Raw genomic sequence first — 18303 nt, forward strand, 5'->3', positions numbered from 1 at the left:
TCATTAGAAGGGATTTACTCGAGTTAACGGTGGAATTGAAAATAAGGAATAGGGTATGCACATCCATTATAATATGCATAATTAAAGAAAATTTGTCAAAATTAAAAGCTTTATTGACTAAAGCATAGGATTAATGAAACTACATAATGTTGAATGGCCACATACGGTTTATTGATTAAATCCCAGTTGCCATTTTTTGTCAAAATTAAAGTTTTATTGATCAAAGCATAAGACTAACAGAGAACAAGTGACACACCCTGATTGGAGTCAAGGTGTGCTGGCCGTCACCTGAAGGTGATGTAACCAAAAGTGTAAGTGATATAAAAATATGAATAAATTAAAATCGAAACTAGAACTTATTTTAAACTAATAAAGTGAGTGCGCAGTTGTAAGATCCCACATCGACCAGGGGAGTGATCCTTATATGTATATTCCCATCCCTACCTAGCACGAGGCCTTTTGGGAGCTCACTAGCTTCGGGTTCCATGGGAACTCCGAAGCTAAGCAAGTAGCGCGCGAGAGCACTTCCATGATGGGTGACCCGCTGGGAATTTCTCGTGTGAGTTCCCAGAAACAAAACCGTAAGGGAGTAGTCAAGGCTCAAAGCCAACAATATCGTGCTACAGTAGAGTCAAGCCCTGGATGTGATGGAGCCGAGTCGAGATATGACAATTTGGTATCAGAGCCACTCTACCGTTCGATGCGAGTGTGCCGACGAGGACGTCGGGCCCCTAACGAGGGTGGATTGTAACATCCCATATCGCCCAGGGGAGTGATCCTTATATGTATATTCCCATCTCTACTTAGCACGAGGCCTTTTGAGAGCTCACTAGCTTCGAGTTCCACTCCGAAGTTAAGCGAGTAGCGTGCGAGAGCACTCCCATGATAGGTGACCCACTGGGAAGTTCTCGTGTGAGTTCCCAGAAACAAAACCGTAATGGCGTGGTCCAGGCCCAAAGCGGACAATATCGTGCTATGATGGTAGTGGTGGGTAGAACTAGGGGTGGGCAAACGGGTACAAAAATCGCGGGTCAAGGCAGGTAATCAAGGTTCGGGGCAGGTTCGGGGCAGGTAATTAATTTTGTAAAACAGAAACGGGGCGGGACGGGGCAGGCCTTTGACATTTTCGGTTTGGGCCGGTTCCAAAAGTATAGAAAAATGGGTACCCGGACCGGCCCGTTTGCAATTAGAATGGACGAACGAGATTGAAGATCATCTCTTCATCCAATCTTAATTGTTGGTTTTAGGTTTCCTCGTCCTCGACCTATCAAATTCGACTCTATCACTCGAGTTTCTCTCGCTGTCTGTGCATCGTCCCCTCCCCTTCACCATCTCGACATCACGACGGTCCTGGCAACCACCATGACAACCTAGCAACTTTGACGGCATCCAAGACTTACAGAACCTAGTCACCCCACCACCTATCTTCTTGATATGTCACCTCTCTCTCTCATTCTCACAGGTAAAAACCAACCTCTGTGTATATAATTGATCTGCATTTCGAGTTCTCTGCTTTATTTCGAGTGTTAAATTCCTAAATATTATGTGGGTCGAGTTTGATTTAGTTGTTTTTTGGCATTTCGTTGTAATCTGAATCACCTGTTGTGTTTTTAGGTCAATTTTATGTGATTAGTGTCATCATTTTAAGGATTGGAATCTGATACTCAGTCTCACAGGTAAAAACCAAACCCTTATTTTCTTCTATTCTTTATCAAATTTTGTTTTAAAATCAATTGAATTAAACCAGTATTTGTATGCAAAATGTGGAATTCTTATTACAAGTTTTAATAGGAATGTAAGATGTTAGAAATGTAAGTTGTTTATTCAACTTCTTGTTAGGAATGTAAGTTGTTACCACATAGATGATAATGTGGAAGGTCTGATTCTTTCTAAATAGAAATGTAAGCTGTGTTGTTTCTAGGGTGACAACTGTGCTGTTTCTTTTCATCCTTTTTTCTGGTAGTTTATTAGTCTTGGTTGATGATGCCTTGGGGGCATCAACAATATTATTTCATAGACAAGTTTGCAACCTTAATGAAAAAAAAAAAATGTGCAAGAAAGACAGAACAAGGCATCTTCTTACGTAATAGTACCATAAGTTTATGTTGATTACAGTGAGATTATGAGAAGGGTGCCCCATTGACTAATTCATTTTAGGTACCATAAGTCTATGTTGATTACAGTGAGATTTTAATCATTCTTCTTATTCTGGGTTTTTTCAGTTTTTCAAATCCTTAACATCAAATGATGTTGATCAAATACAAAAGTTTCTTGATGCTGCTGTGAGTTCAAGGTATTCACTCCATTCTTTTGACTTTTCAGGGAGCAAATGGATATGAACATTAGATATAGTAATTAGAATTTGTAGTTTTGTCATATATTTGCTAAATACATTATTTGCTAAATATATCTGTGTAGCTACTGTGTGATCTATGTTCAAACTGTACTATTTGGATGTGTTGTGCAAACTGTACTTGTGTCATTGATATCATTGTTTGCAACATACAATTGAGCTATACAGTGGCCCTATCAATTATATCCACCACCCTGCCTCATCTATTACTATGTCTCCCTCTTTCTTTTGCATTTGAATTGGATGTGATATGTGCAGGGAGTAGTGCAAAATTTGCACTGCACTGATATCTTATAGCTGGGAATCAGGGAATGAACTTGAATCTGTTGTAAATGTGAATTTGCTAGGATTGAATTCGAATTTGTACAAAACTGCAAATGTTTTTTTTAATATATATAAAAAATAAAAATAAAAAATAAGGACCCGTGGACTAGCCCATTTCAAATGGGTCGGGTTAGGTTAGGTTCCCGTATTGGACTCTGCTATCCCCAGCCCCGCCTGTCTCCTTTGTACCCGGGTCTGGTCCCTTCAAAATTAGGCCGGGGCCAGCGCATGCCCATGCCCACCCTTAGGTAAAACCCATAGAGTACAAATATTCAGAGCATAGATAACAAAAGAGTGCAATCACAACTAATTATAATGCTTAAAACACAACCAAGAAAGGCTCCCTACATTTATTTTTGATATGTCAGAATCCGCCGGAGTTTCCTCGTATGCCACAGAGAATTTAGCTATCTAAGACCTGGAGGGGCGAAAAACAGAAGAGTGAGTGGGCACAAAAATAAAGGTTTATAAAACACATTTATTTTCCAAACATACTAACCCCTCACTGTAAATTATGTATAGTTTCCAGAAAATCATACTACTTATAAGTATGAAAATGACTGTAAATAACAATGATGCCAGAAATATACCAAACTACAACGTATAAGTATGAAAATAACTGTAAATAACAATGATGCCAAAAATATGCCAAACTACAATATCTAAACAATAGCATTATGAAAACAAGTTGCTCATCAATTTACACTAGCACACGAGTTCATGCAAATAGTTTCTAACATGAACAGGATTGTGGTGTGATGTATAAGTACACTCTAGTGCTACAATCACGTGAAGACTAGCGATAATCATGGTCACCTACGAGTTGGAGTTGTCTAATGCAACATGTACAACAGGACTGGCACCTACTTGGATTCAAGATGAGCGAGCGGTGCAGAGGTGAACATACACGTGAAAGACTAGCCCTAGCCCTGAGCAAGCACTAACACCGGGTTGCAACAATGATGAGCAGACTACATGCATAAATATAAATATGCCATAACCATTCAATAATTCTAGTCTACATAATAAATGTACAAGTGCATCCCGTAGGATTATTTTGGCATTTCATAGCAATATAACATTTCTTATAACATATTTAATCATGGCATGGTAGGCATAATATCAATCTAAAAACAACAGTGGCATGATATGCATAAATCAATTCAAAAGCATTTGTGGGAACTATAAGGTTTATATATATAAGAAAACAAAATGCCCACTCACTATTACGTGGTCGGATTGTAGCCTTCTAGCCTCGCTTGACCTCGTACATCCTCTGGATAATTTTCACCTATATGTGAACTAACTAAACTAATAAATTAAATAGGACATATTCAAAAAGGCTAGGTAAATCTCCCATACTTTGCTCAAAACGGAAGGTTTGAATATACGAAAATAATCTACACGAAGTCACGGACCTGTATGTGTCAAGCATTCACCGACCGAAGGCCAAACGCACCCTCATGAGCTGCCTAGCCCATGGCCACACGCACGCCCATGTACAGGCCACACACTTGACAGAGATTGATGGACGTTAGGAATATTCCGTTAGAATTGACGGAATATTTCGTTACGTAGTAACAGTGTTACCTGACGACGTTAGAATATTCCTTCAACTTTGATGGAATATTCTTCGTCTTCTCCGGTGAGCCTCGCCATCCCCCACAGTCTGGTTCGTCGAAAACTGAGAAAAATTTCAAAGCTTCATATCTTCTTCATTTCTCAACCATTTTCAATGAAATTTATATGGAAGTGAAGCTGGAGAAGGGAAGAACAAGTATGTACCTTTTCTCGGGAAATGGCTTGAAAAAGCCACAAAAGTCTTGGCCTAAAACTCGACTCCTCAAAACCATGTGTTTCGACGTGGTCTCCACACAAAACTTAGCCTATGGACTCCAGGAAGTTGTATGGATGCTTCCACAACCTTCAAAACTTCGTAACTCAACTGGGATCATGTCGGAATAAACTCGTCCAAGTCGAAGCTTCTGAGTTAACGAGTCAAAACTCAGTCATTTCACCATTGGTCGGTACGGCTGGGTTTGCGGGTTCGAGAAGAGTACAATGGTGGAGTTTTTGAGCTCGATCTATGAAGTTTTGACGTCGTTCTAAAAGGCTACAAGGAATAGGAAAATTTTGATGAGAAAGAAAGAGAAGAGAGAGAGAGTGAGGGAGCAGTTTCTGATTAGGAGAGAGGTGTGAGGAGAGGTTCTGATTGGTTGTGAGGGTTTTAAGGAAAAATGAGTGAATGTGAAGGATTTAAGGGCACACTGGATAGCTTTTAAAAGAAGAAAATGATAAGGTTTTCAGATTTTGGTACAGTAATTCGTAAGCAAAAATTTGTCTCCTTATCAAAAACAGTGTTTCCAACACTGATAAATTAACACACACGCGTGCACAATTTTACCCACTGTTAACGTATTTTGACTGAGCGTAACTTTTTTGTTACAAGTTCGATTCAGGTCTAATTCACGCTCACGCGATCGTAACGACAAGTACTATTTAATTACGCTACTAGGAAAATAAAATAAACGCTGAATACTACATCCACGTCACATTGCCAGCCAGGGTAGAAATGTCAATTTACACACTCGGGGAGAAATTACTTAGAAAATTAAGGATGGGTCGTCACAACAAGACTAACGAAGCATAAGACTAATATTGATATTGAGTTGGATGATTCTTAGTAGATAATTGAAGTGTATGATTCTTAGTAAATAAACAAGGATTTGATACGAATTTTTAGTGTATTTAAACAGGATCGCATATAAGCAGCAATGCCTCTTACAGGAGACATTAAGGTTGCAACAAGAAGTGTCATCGACTACATAAAAGCATTTAAAACTAAGGAGGTAACTATTTTTAGTATATTATTAAACCCTTACAAATGGCCAAACTTTATTTGTTGTATTTTGTACTTTTGTTTGTCCTTCAATCATAATTACAGTTTTCCAGAGTCTCTAGTCTAATATAAACCTCACTGATTACACCATGCAAAACAAGGAAAATGATCGGTCTCTATTATGATATAAGCACTGATTCAAATACTTGAAGAAGACTCTCGCAATTAGTTTTTGGAATTTTATGTTGAGAGATTATATTCACACATCCCACATTACTTCCCCCACACCCTTTTAATTTTTCAATATTTTACTATCTAGTGTTAGTGGTGTGTAGGATACCTAAAAAATGTTAAAAAAAATAGAAAGATGTGAGAGAAGTAATTTGGGGTGTGTGAATATATTCTCTCTTTTCTTTTACGTTGAATTTCTCACACACAATATCATTTAATTTTTCCTTGAAAAGTTTCTTGATGGGTCCTAGAGAAATGATACAATGGTAGGAAATTCGGAAACCATGACGAACGGAACCCCATACATTCAAGGATTTGGACCGAAGAACGGACACGAGACATGGTCCCTCATCAACTATCCTCGAGACTCAACACGATGGCAGGAGAAGCCCCACTAGCACAGAACACCACAATCGTGGCTACCACACAGTAGCCACCACGTGGCCACCAGGCAGCAGCTTGTCTCACTGCCTTAGCAGCTGCAAGCCACGGGCAGAAGGCCCAACACCAGCAAACAGTAAGTCCATAGCAGGAGGCTTAAGTGTCAGCAGCAGCTGCTTTCAACCAGGCAGCCTGGCAAGCCTAAGGCCGAGCTGCCCACCAGCAAGCCACGCCGCAGTAGCCCAACGGCCAGAAGGGCCAACCTGTTACAGGCCCATGGTGAGCAAGCGCGAGCCCAGCGCGTGGTGCATGACCCAGCGATCAACCGGGCGGGTTAGCCCACCCCGCAACCTAGACCGGTTTCAAGCGACCCGGATTCAGGCTTTCGTAAAGGCATGGTGAACACATTCAATTATACGAGAGAGAAGGCGAATAGGGTGATCAGAAGGCTAGCTGGGAGTCTGGGTTTGGCGTCGGGGAAGATATTGGGGATGGATGCATGGGTTTGGCTTTTCTTCAGTTTTTTTATTTTTATTTTTTAAACATATGTATAATTCACATGACACCATATAATTGGCTTCTTAGGTCACACCATTATTCTTTTTTTCTAATGAAAAACTAAATTTATTTAAATAGGGAAATCTCGAATACAACCGCTTTGGGAGGACATTGCCAAGGTTACGGAGTCGAACAATGATCATATTCACTATATTACTTTTGTTTATGCTTATCCTCAAAGAAACCTGCAAGTTTCTCATCGGGAGGACATTTTAAGTCTTCAACCAGGTAATGCTCCTTGGTTTTTGATCGGAGAATTTAATAATATTATCTCCATAGATGAAAAGATTGGAGGAAATAGAAGTACCACGGTAGAAATGACAAATTTTATTAGCTTTACGAATGAAGGGAATTTGATCTTTCTTCCTGCATCGGCGGTACCTTTTACGTAGACTAATGGACACCGGGTAGTACTGTAATATTTGAAAGACTGGATAGAGCGTTAGTTAATCTTAACTGGCTATAAATACTTTTAAGGATGCAAAACTACATAACTACCCAAATTTTTGGGTCTGATCATAGCCCCAGTTTCCTTTCAAGTAATGGTGTTCTGAAGAACAAAAACATGGTCAGTTCAGGTTTGAAGCAATGTGGCTTCAACACCTTGACTTTAAGAATTTTGTTAAAGATAATTGGAAACGTGATTATGGGGTCTTACGGAGAGATCATTTCAGAATCTGTGCTGGAACGTTTAAATATTTAGTGTATCAATGGAATAAAAATACATTTGGCAATGTGAGTGATAAGAAGAAAGATCTTATGCTTAGGATTAGTGATAATCAAGAAGAGAATATGTGCAATTGTAATGCTGATTTGGAGTTGGAGATGAAGCTCAAAGATGTATTGCAGCAAGTTTTAAAGCAGGAAGAAATCATGTGGGCGCAAAAGGCAAAGGTTAATTGGCTCAAGTTAGGAGATCAAAATATATACAAAGTTCAAACAAGGGCTACCATTAGGAAAAAGAAAAATGAAAATTTCAAAATTAAAGATAATCATGGTCTCTGGTTGTTTGCTGGGGGAGGGCTTGAGCATAGTTTTTGTACACGATTTAAACTGCGCTTTTCTTGTAATAGTGATGAGTCGATATTATATTATATACTTTGCCATATTCTTAGTATTAATTTATTAGTTATTTTGTGAGAATTTTGATAATTTGATTTATATTTCTAATGTAGGATATTCGACTTCCTCTAGAGAAAAAAGTAATCAAACGAATGAATTTTGGAGTCATTCCAATTGAAAGATGTTTGTGAATCTCTCACCTTATCTGTATCAAAGTTTCAAGTTTTTCTACCAAGCGGATAATTTATGGTGAAGAAATAAAGGAGCAGCGTGCAGTGCTGTCAAAGTGACGTTTTGGGCTTATGTGGGCTTTTTTGGCGTCCAAGATGATGTATTTTGGGTTTGAGGCATTTTGTAATTATGTTCGGGATATCTCAAGCTGTAATTTTAGCCATTTTGGGCCTGTTTCGGAACCCTGAATATCCAGAAACGTGGGATTCTTTGTGGCTGGGCAGATTTCCCAAAGTTAGAATATGAATGTAGTTCTCAGTTATCTTATTTTATTACGTTTCCTAGTTTTTAGAAGACCTTTTCTAGGAAGGATTTTATTTTCTAGTATAAATAAGGCTTATTAGCCATTAGGGTTAGTGCAAAAAAGGGGAGAATGCACTACTTTGGAGAATTGAAGTTTATTTGTAAGGTGTTTTCTATCCATGTTTTTAATAATATTTTGTTTTATGATTGTGCGTAACTAATTCCGTTTCTTTTCAATTTGCTTATGATTTTATGCATGCAAGTTTTGAATTATTAATCATCATTTTTTGAAACTATCTAAGTGTTTTAGTGATTGGCCACCATTAGGATATTTAGAAAAGTAATCTGACGTGATTTTGGCAGAGGGCTATCCCTGGAATTGACTAAGACTTCTTGTGGTTAATATGTGTAACTTTATAGGATGGACGACACATCTTAAGGGTTATATGGTTTTTCAAAAGATTTTCACAAAACTTAATAAGTCTTGGATGTTCACATTTAATCTGGACACCACAGATGGGTTGCATGTTAGATATACGTTCTATGTTGGAGGTTCCAAGTAGAACATACTTTAGGAAAATCTAACCCTCAAAATATGCATGTGTAATTCATAAGTAATTGGAAGAGCTACGTAGGATTATTAAGGTGATGGCGGAACCTTAGTGCTTAAATAGATTTTCAAAACTATTTTCTTTACTTTCCCAATTTATTTAATTCTTTTTAATTAATTCGTTTTTTGTTGTAGGCCTAATTTACTGAATCATATAAAGGACAGAGAGGGGGTGCGGCACAATAGAGAGAAAGAGAGAGATGTGTAATTGTGAGGTGTGTATTATCTCATCCCATTGTGCCTTTATTTAGGGTAGTGCTATTCACACACCCCATTTTACCTCTCACACACTCTTGTTAAATTTTTGTCCATTAATCTTCTTCAATGCATTCAATCTGACGGCCAGAAATTGAGAAGGGTGTGTGAGAGGTAAAAATGGGTGTGTAGATAGCACCGTCCTTTATTTATAGTAGTAAGGAAGATTAAATCCTTACCCTAATAGGATAATATTTAGTCTAAAAGATATGATAGAATCCCACAAGGATATCCCAGATATGATAGGACTTACACAATCGCAATTCTAATCTAATAGGACTGCAACAACACCCTCTTGAGTGTGTAAATACTTAAACAAATGACGCATCAGGTCTTCAGCGATGAAGTAAGTACAGTTGATGAAGTCATTGGCACAATGAGCGAATGCGAGTCTCAAATCAATGGAAGAATGCATAAAAGGTCAAACTCACAAAATCTCGTTATGGTAACCCCAAGGTGGGTGAAAAGCCCATAAACTGCAGAGAAAAGTGAGAAATTGCATTAAGTCAAAACTAAACCTCTTTTAGATGCAAGTAGAAGAGCTCACAGGGGTATGATCAACCCAAGATGGGTGCCCCTTCAAAACCTAGTTAGGTAGCAAATACCCAGTGGGAAAAATTCTCCTAAGCATAGGGAAAATGAGTACATTAAGATCAAGTGAGTATACTTCTGGAAACTCCCCCTGAGTTTGACAGAACTTCCAAATGAGAACTACAAGCATTGCATATGAATAATTTGGCATACCAATTCCTCAGACAAGCTTCTGGAATGTTGACTTCAGTAATGATGTTGTGTAGAGGTTGGCAAGGTTGTATGGGATTGGCTTGCATGACTTCAATCTCTTAATGCTTTGCTGATATGATGTAGACACAATATGTCTTGGCTTAACTTCGTTCATGTATCATGTCTTGGTCCGGTTGATACATGCAGCATAGTCTTCATGGATTATCGTTGAGACTCAACGATGGATGAAAACAGCAAGTACTTTGAAAATACTCAACAAGAACTCCTAACCATGCCTCACGTGTGGCATAGTGAAGTAAGGTGAGTCTTGGAAGGATTCGAAGATTTTGCAACTAAGGTCATATTGTGGACCTCTAGGACATTGCGATATCTCTAACGGTATAGACATAATCATTCGGGGATGTGCGTTATGCAGGTTTGATAAGTAACCATTTTTAGCATAATAAACAAAGCAAACATCATTACGAGGATCAAGGGGGTTGGATCCGCTCAGGATATGTTGGGATTTGCCCAAATCCGTAGTACCTTCAGGGTGGTGGACAACATCTTTAATACTAATTCAGTGGTTACGTGAAGGCGCGATGCTGCATCTTTACCAATAGATCAACATCGAAGGAGATGTCCTATTTAATGCAATGACCTAAGTACAACAAAGCGTAAAGTTGAACTCAGATATGGAACTTTGGATTCCATAACCTCTTCAAGGGTCTCATTTGCATATAGCTTTGGAAGATCATAGGTATACTCGAAAGGTAACACCTTCGGGGTGTAGTTTGACTAGTAGACCAAAGTACCGTCAAAACAACACTTGAACTTTAGTTCAAGGTATAAACGAGTTTTTCCAAGATCTTTCATCTTAAATTCCATCTGCAGGTACAAGGCAGTTTTCTCAAACTCTTCTAAAGCCTTAATGAGATTCATATCAATGACATAAACTGTAACTCTAGCAATTTGGAATAACACTTCATAATTTAACATACAAGGGCGTAATTCATATCCCTGACTGATCAAATAATCACTTAGACGGGTATACCACATCCACCGGATTGCTTCAATTCGTAAATGACTGCCTCAAACAAGTTAAGAAGGTGTTCTGTGATTTGAAACTATTTGAACCAGTCCATGTAATTCTTCGGAAACTTACATGTAAATCTCCGTATCTATATCCCCATGGAGAAACACTAACTACATTTCATAATGCTGCAATCAATCACATGGCGTTTAAGAGAAACCTTGCATCGTAAGGCGTGCATCATATCACACTATTTCATTCATCTCATTACGCTTCATTTCTCTCTTGTAACACAACAAGGTTATCTTGGGCAGTGTAGGAACGATAGGTCCAAAACAAGCTTTGGTAAGGAATTTAAACCTAGATTGTGATTTCGGTTGTCCAATCAGTTCTACGTTGTCACTAATCAACGGAACACAGTTCGATATCATCACTTTTCATTTAAGTACCATATAAGTGAAAACATCATCGATGATAATCTCATTCCAATTCAATTATCTCATCTAAACTAGTATACTGGACCAAGAACTTCAAGTCTCAAGAGTAATCGACATTAATCTCATGAGATGGAAATGATTTAAGATAGCAATCGAGTATGGATTCATTGTATGTCGTCTTCTTCCTCTTCTAGGGAAGTGAATCTTATGAACCAGTGATATGTCGTGTGTCAGGCCGAGACAAATTGATTGGTTATCCGATGTACCAGGTCGTCCAACAAAGGCAACCAAACCGTCCTTTACGGGTGGCACACCCTTCAGGGATGTTGACTCAACGTCCATTAAGTATATGATCTCGTCACTTTAGCTAGATTAGAGGAATACGTCTGGAACAACATTCTAAAAGCTAGAATACATAGCAATTGCTTATCACACTTGTACGGTACGGGGATCGAGATGAGACATAGTAGGCAATGGCCACGTAAATTCGCGTCGTTCTACAGGAGCATGGACGTTCTTATCTCCCCCTAATGGCAGGAAGACTATCTCATTAAGCTCGACCCACTGGTTCGAACACCGCGCCTAAAGCGTCTGCAACGAATTCTAGCAGCCACAAAAGACACAAGAATCGTCATGGCCATGGCAATGGGCGGCAATCCCCAGCACGGGCCCCAGGTCAACAGAATCAAGGCCCACCCAAGGGAGGAAATGTGACCTAGAAGTGCCAACCCCTTGCCCCCAAGGCCCCAAACTTCAAGAACAAGGGAAAACTTATCGTTCAATTGATTTCCACTGAAATGGACATATGCTACCCCTGAGTAACAACCATTGGTCAAGCATATGCCGAGCTACCCCTGAGTCTATTGCCAAGTATCATTCCCGTTGTGAGTCTAACTTTGCACATGTGGAACATCCGGAAGATGTTACTACATCCATAGAGATATCAGATTTTCAAGGCATAAGCTCCAATAGACGAATAAATTTTAGACATGTTTTAGGGTGTTTTACCCTTAATGGCCGAACCCACTAGAAGTGGCCGGACCCCCTTATTTTTCTAGGTTTATGGTTTAATTTTGGACAATTTTTCTAAGTCTTTCGAATAATTTGTTTGGTTTTGGTTTGTTTTGAATTATGGATTGTTATTTTATGCATATTATTTCTCGAATTGATTAATTGAATGAATGGAATTATATTTATGCATGTGACCAATGCAATTAATTTATTTCTAGGTATATGTCTAGAAGGGAAGTTAATTGTATGGCTGATAGTGCTACCATGCACACCATATTGCGTGAGTGACACTATTTTACTAACTTTGTACGTAAGAAAGCACCTCTAGCAACTCTTTTAGGCCTATCCAACCTGATTGAAGGATACGAAAAGGCTTGTATCATGTTATCCAATGGTACTGTCTTAATCATTAAAGAGGCCATCTATTTTTCATGTTCCAGAAGAACATTGCTGAGTTTTAAAGATATTCAAGATAATCAATATCTTATTGAAACCACTAAAGATAATGGTTTTGAATTTCTTTGTATCACTTCGTACGAATATGGCCACAAGTGTATTCAATAGAAGTTGGAACGTCTCTCCCGAGTGGATTATTCATAACAACCATTCGTGGCATAGAAGCCCACCATGTGGCTGGCCCTGTGCCTGAGTTCCAGAGCACTTTGCTGTTTTGGCATTACTGTATGGCATATCCTGGACGTGATATGATGCGCCATATCCTCAAATCATCACATGGGCATTATTTACCTCCCTATGTTGGATTCCCGCCATGCAAAGCATGTTCTTTGGAGAAGTTGAATACTCAACCCTTGATTACAAAGATCATTCACAACCATTATAAATTTCTTTAGAGGATTCAAGGGGATATTTATGGACCTATCCAACCAACATACGGACCATTTAGATACTTTGTGGTGTTGGTTGATACATCGACACGATGGTCACATGTTTGCCTATTGTCTACACGCAAGCTGTATTTGCCAAACTCCTAGCATAAATTATTAAGCTAAGGGCTCACCACCTTGATTATCTGATCAAGTTGATCCAACTAGATAACGCTGGAGAGTTTACGTCACAGACTTTTGACATATTATTGCATGTCAATAAAGATTGATGTGGAACATCATGTACCCTATGTTCACACCCAAAACGGCCTGGCAGCAGCTTTCATAAAGCACATTCAATTGATAGCTCGAACTTCGGTTATTCGAACTAAATTGCCGGTATCTGCCTGAGGCTATGCAACATTGCATGCAGCTATGCCGGTCTACCTGAGGCCCACTGCTACCCAACCTCATTCATCGTTACAGTTGGTTACTGGATACAAGCCTGATGTCTTGCATTTACTTATGTTTGGGTGTGCAGTCTATGTGCTAATAGCGCCGCCACTATGTACTAAAAGGGATCCTCAGAAAAAAATGGGAATCTATGTCAATTATGATTCGCAATCAATTGTTCGCTATTTAGAACCTTTGACAAGAGATCTCTTTATCACACATTTTGTAGATTGTCACTTTGATGAGACAGTCTTCCTATTGTTAGGGGGAGATAAGTATGCTAACACTCCTGGAAAACGTCGCAAATTGTCGTGGTATTCTACCACTATGTCTTATTTAGATCCCTGCACTTCCCAGTTTGAAACTAAGGTGTGACGAATTATAGATCTTCAGAGCATTGCTCAGAGTATATCAGATGCTTTTACCAATCTAGCTAAGGTGATAAGATCACATATACCTCCTGCAAACGCACCTGCAAGGATGGATATACCCTATGAACATCACAATCCCGCCTGGGAAGGCTGCACCATCCTTGAAGGTAGGGAGGCCGTACTTTCCACACCGCCTGGTACATTGGCGGCTAGCCAATCATCTGCTCTGACCCTGAAGTGTAGCAGACTCATTGGTTCAAAGGATTCACAACCCCAGAAAAGGAAATCAGCATCAACTAATGACCCTAGTTTGAATCCGACCATCGCTCACTCATTTGTTCCAACGCATTAGGTTATTCTAGATTACGGTGATGTCTTATACGAAACAACCTAACCTCTCGAGAATCGTGAGATTTCGATCCACTACGTAGTATTGGATGAGGTTTGGAATCATAATAAAATGATTGTCGACGATGCATTTACGTACACAGTAGCTACTGACATCATGCTTAGCGGTGACATTGAACCACATTCCGTTCATGAATGCCGATATAGAACGGATTGGTCGAATTGGAAATAAGTAATCCAGGTCGAACTCGATTCGTTTGTGAAACGTAAGATGTTTGGACCTATAGCTCCTACTCCACCACATGTGAAGCTCGTTGGCTACAAGTGGGTTTTCGTGAGGAAGCGTAATGAGAAGAATGAAATAATACAGTTCAAAGCTTGCCTCATATTGTAAGGCCTCTCTTAGCACCCTGGGATTGATTACGAAGAGACGTATTCCCTCGTAATGGATGTTATAACATTCCACTACCTAATTAGTTGGTAGTTTCCGAAAAACTGAATATGCAACTTATGGACGTGGTAACCGCGTATCTTTATGGCGATCTAGATATGGAAATCTACATGAAAGTTCAAAAGGACTTCCATTGACTGGTTCAAATAGTTTTAGACCACGGAACACTCTTTCTATTAGATTGAAGAGATCACTTTAAGGATTGAAACAATCTGGGTGGATGTGGTATAACCGTCTAAGTGAATATTTAACAAGTCAGGGTTATGTGAACAACGAATTATGCCTATTCGTGTTCATAAAGAAGTCACATTTTGGATTTGCAATCATTGCAGTTTATGTCGATGACATGAACCTCATCGGAACTCTCATAAAGCTTGAGGAAATTGCCACTCACTTGAAATCAGAATTTGAGATGAAAGATCTTGAGAAAACTCGATATTGCCTAGGCCTGGAGATCGTGCATTGTTCGGATGGAATCCTAGTACATCAATCGAACTACACCCAAAATGTGTTGTGACGTTTTAATGAGGATAAAGTGAAGCCTTCGAGTACACATATGGTCTTTCGGACTCTAGATGCTAAACAAGATCCCTTCCATCCAAAGAAGGAAGAGGAAGACATTTTGGAACCCGAAGTTCCATACCGAAGTGCAATTAGGGCTTTATTGTACTTGGCTTAATGCACTAGACCTGACATCTCCTTCGCTGTTAATTTTTTGGCCAGATATAGCAATGCACCCACACGCAGACACTGGAATGGTGTTAAAGACATTTTCTGCTACCTCAAGGGTACAACGGATTTGGGCTTGTTCTATACGCGCGAATCTTCGAGTGTTGCCGCCTCCCTCGGTTCTCAGATTGATTCTCGCCTTATTAGTTACGCAGATGTTGGATATCTGTCTGACCCATATATGGCACATTCTCAAACGGACTATGTCTTTACTGTTGGAGACACTACTATATCTTTAAGGTCTACCAAGAAAACGCTAGTTGCCACTTCTTCGAACCATGCTGAAATTCGCCCTGCATGAAGCATCACGTGAATACTTTTGGTTGAGAGTAGTCATGTAACATATTCGAAACATTAGTGGTTTTACTTCCGTCGTTGACCTTCCTACGACGATATTTGAAGACAATGTAGCATGTATCGAGCAGGTAAGGAAATGATACATCAAGGAAGACAACACCAAGCACATAGCGTCGAAGTTCTTTTATTCTCATTAGTGACAACAACATCAAAACATTGAAGTTAAGCAAATCTATTCCCAGGACAACTTGGCCAATCTTTTCACCAAGTCATTGCCCAAGTCTACTTTTCAGAAACTCATTTAAGGAATCGGTATGCATAAATTATCTGAATTGAATCGCTTGTTGTTCTCTTATTTGGAAGTTATGTTTAACTCAAGGGGAGTATCCTTAAGCATACTCACTTGATCTTAATGTACTATTTTTCCTACCATTAGGAGCATTTTTCCCACTGGATTTTTACTACCTAACTAGGTTTTGATGATCATACACCGTTGAGTTCACTTTTCGTTCTGTTTGACATTTGTTTTAGACATTATGCATACTTCTCACTTTTCTCCTTAACCTATGGGTTTTTCTCCCACCTTGGGTTTTACCATAGCGAGGTTTTGTAAGTTTTACTACCAATGCATACTTTCTTAAATTTGAGACTCACATTGGCCTATTGTGTCACCGACTTCATCAATTGTTCTACCTTATCTGCTGAAGTTCTAATGCTAGTGTTGTAGTCATATTTGGAATAGAAATGTGATTGTAGAAATCCTAGTGTATCTAGGGATATCTTTTATATTCCTTTTAGTAGTCTAATTCCTATTAGAGTTGTAATCCTAAAAGGGTAAGGATTTTACCTATCCTACTACTATAAATAAAGGCATAATGGGGGTGATACAACACACACCTCACAATTAAATCTCTCTCTCTTCTCTCTCACTACCGCCGGCCTCCCTCTCTTTATTCCCTAGAATAGCTCAATTAAATTGCCCTATAGTAGTAATGAGATAGTTAAGAAAATTTGCAATATTGTTATCCCTCAAATTAATACAAATTATCGTTAAGTCGGGAGATTTTACAATTAAATCTTCCATGTGGATCCAAAAGAATAATCACTACCCCATTCTAGAAGAAGGGAAATTTTGATAACTAGCCACTTTTTGTACCACAAAATGAATTTTAGCCAACCTTTTACAATTATTACAAATATAATTTCCATGTGAAATTTCAAGAATACCCTTGAATTAAAACACTAATTACCCTCCTTCATCCCTTCCCTTCTCTTTAGCAGAAATGCCCCCAAACCAGAGAGACCCGAGACCACAAAATCAAGTGGAGGTGGACTCTCAATGTTAAAATTTTAACCTTGGGTCCCATACTGAATCATTATCAATGGAATGTGGAGGTTAAATATCCCTCGCAAGGTTAAAATTTTTACTTGGATGTTTATTCATGGAAGACTTCAAACTAAAGTTAGACTTGGTAAGTTTGTCGAGGATATTGATAACATGTGCCTCTTTGCAATAATGGTGATGAAACTCAAGCTCATCTTTTCTTCCAATGCAACTTTGCTAGATTAGCTTGGAATTTGTAAATGATAATTGATAAGTCCGTCCACATCACGAATAGTAACTTTGATTTGTTTCTGGATTGGATGGAAACCTTGTCGCATGTTGATAAAAGAGAGCTTAGTCAACTCAGTAGAGTGTTCATTCTTTAAACTGAACTTCGATGACTCGGTTAACCTTCATAAGGCGGCTGCTGGGTATGTGATTCGAAATCATGGTGGACAGGTCCTAGGTGCTGGCTCCTTCAATACAGACGGAGCTACTATTTCGGAGGTTGAGGCAAAGGCTTTGAAGGAAGGTTTGGCCTTTGCATCGAGGAAGGGTTGTTCTAAGCTTTTGGTGGAAGGGTGGTGCCTTGGAATTTGCTTACTACGGTGGAAGAAATTAGAAGACTTGCTCAAAAGTTTGATAACATTGGTTACACGGGAATCGATTTCTGTAATTCAAAATACCCTTCCTTCGAGATCTCTTTTGAAGATGCAAAATCTATTTGGAGATGCAAACTTTGCGCCGGATGCTTTTACCATAAATGAGTTTGAGATTGTTTCGAATCACATTTGGAATCATGTAACCCCTTCTTTCGCTTTAGGGCTCTTAATTTCGATTGTATTGGTATAGGTTGTTCTTGAGGTTTCTCGTTTTAATGAAGTTCTTTCGTTATCAAAAAAATAAAAAATAATACAACCGCTTTCAGTACAATCAAAGAGGAAAGCATTTCTAGAAATAAAGAGTAAATACATCCCAAATATAAGTATCATAAATGAAGTGCCCAATACAAATAATGATATCAGTTACAGAATTCGCCTATCAAAAGATATGAGACCAAGATAGATATATCTATATATATATATATATATCTATATATATATATATATATATATATATATATATATATATATATATATATATGTATATTTATAAGAACGAGCAACTAATCTTATGTCCGGAAGATAGTCTTCAATCACCACTCTAAACCATCAT

Source organism: Pyrus communis, chromosome 3, assembly GCF_963583255.1.
Source record: "Pyrus communis chromosome 3, drPyrComm1.1, whole genome shotgun sequence".
NCBI lineage: Eukaryota > Viridiplantae > Streptophyta > Magnoliopsida > Rosales > Rosaceae > Pyrus > Pyrus communis.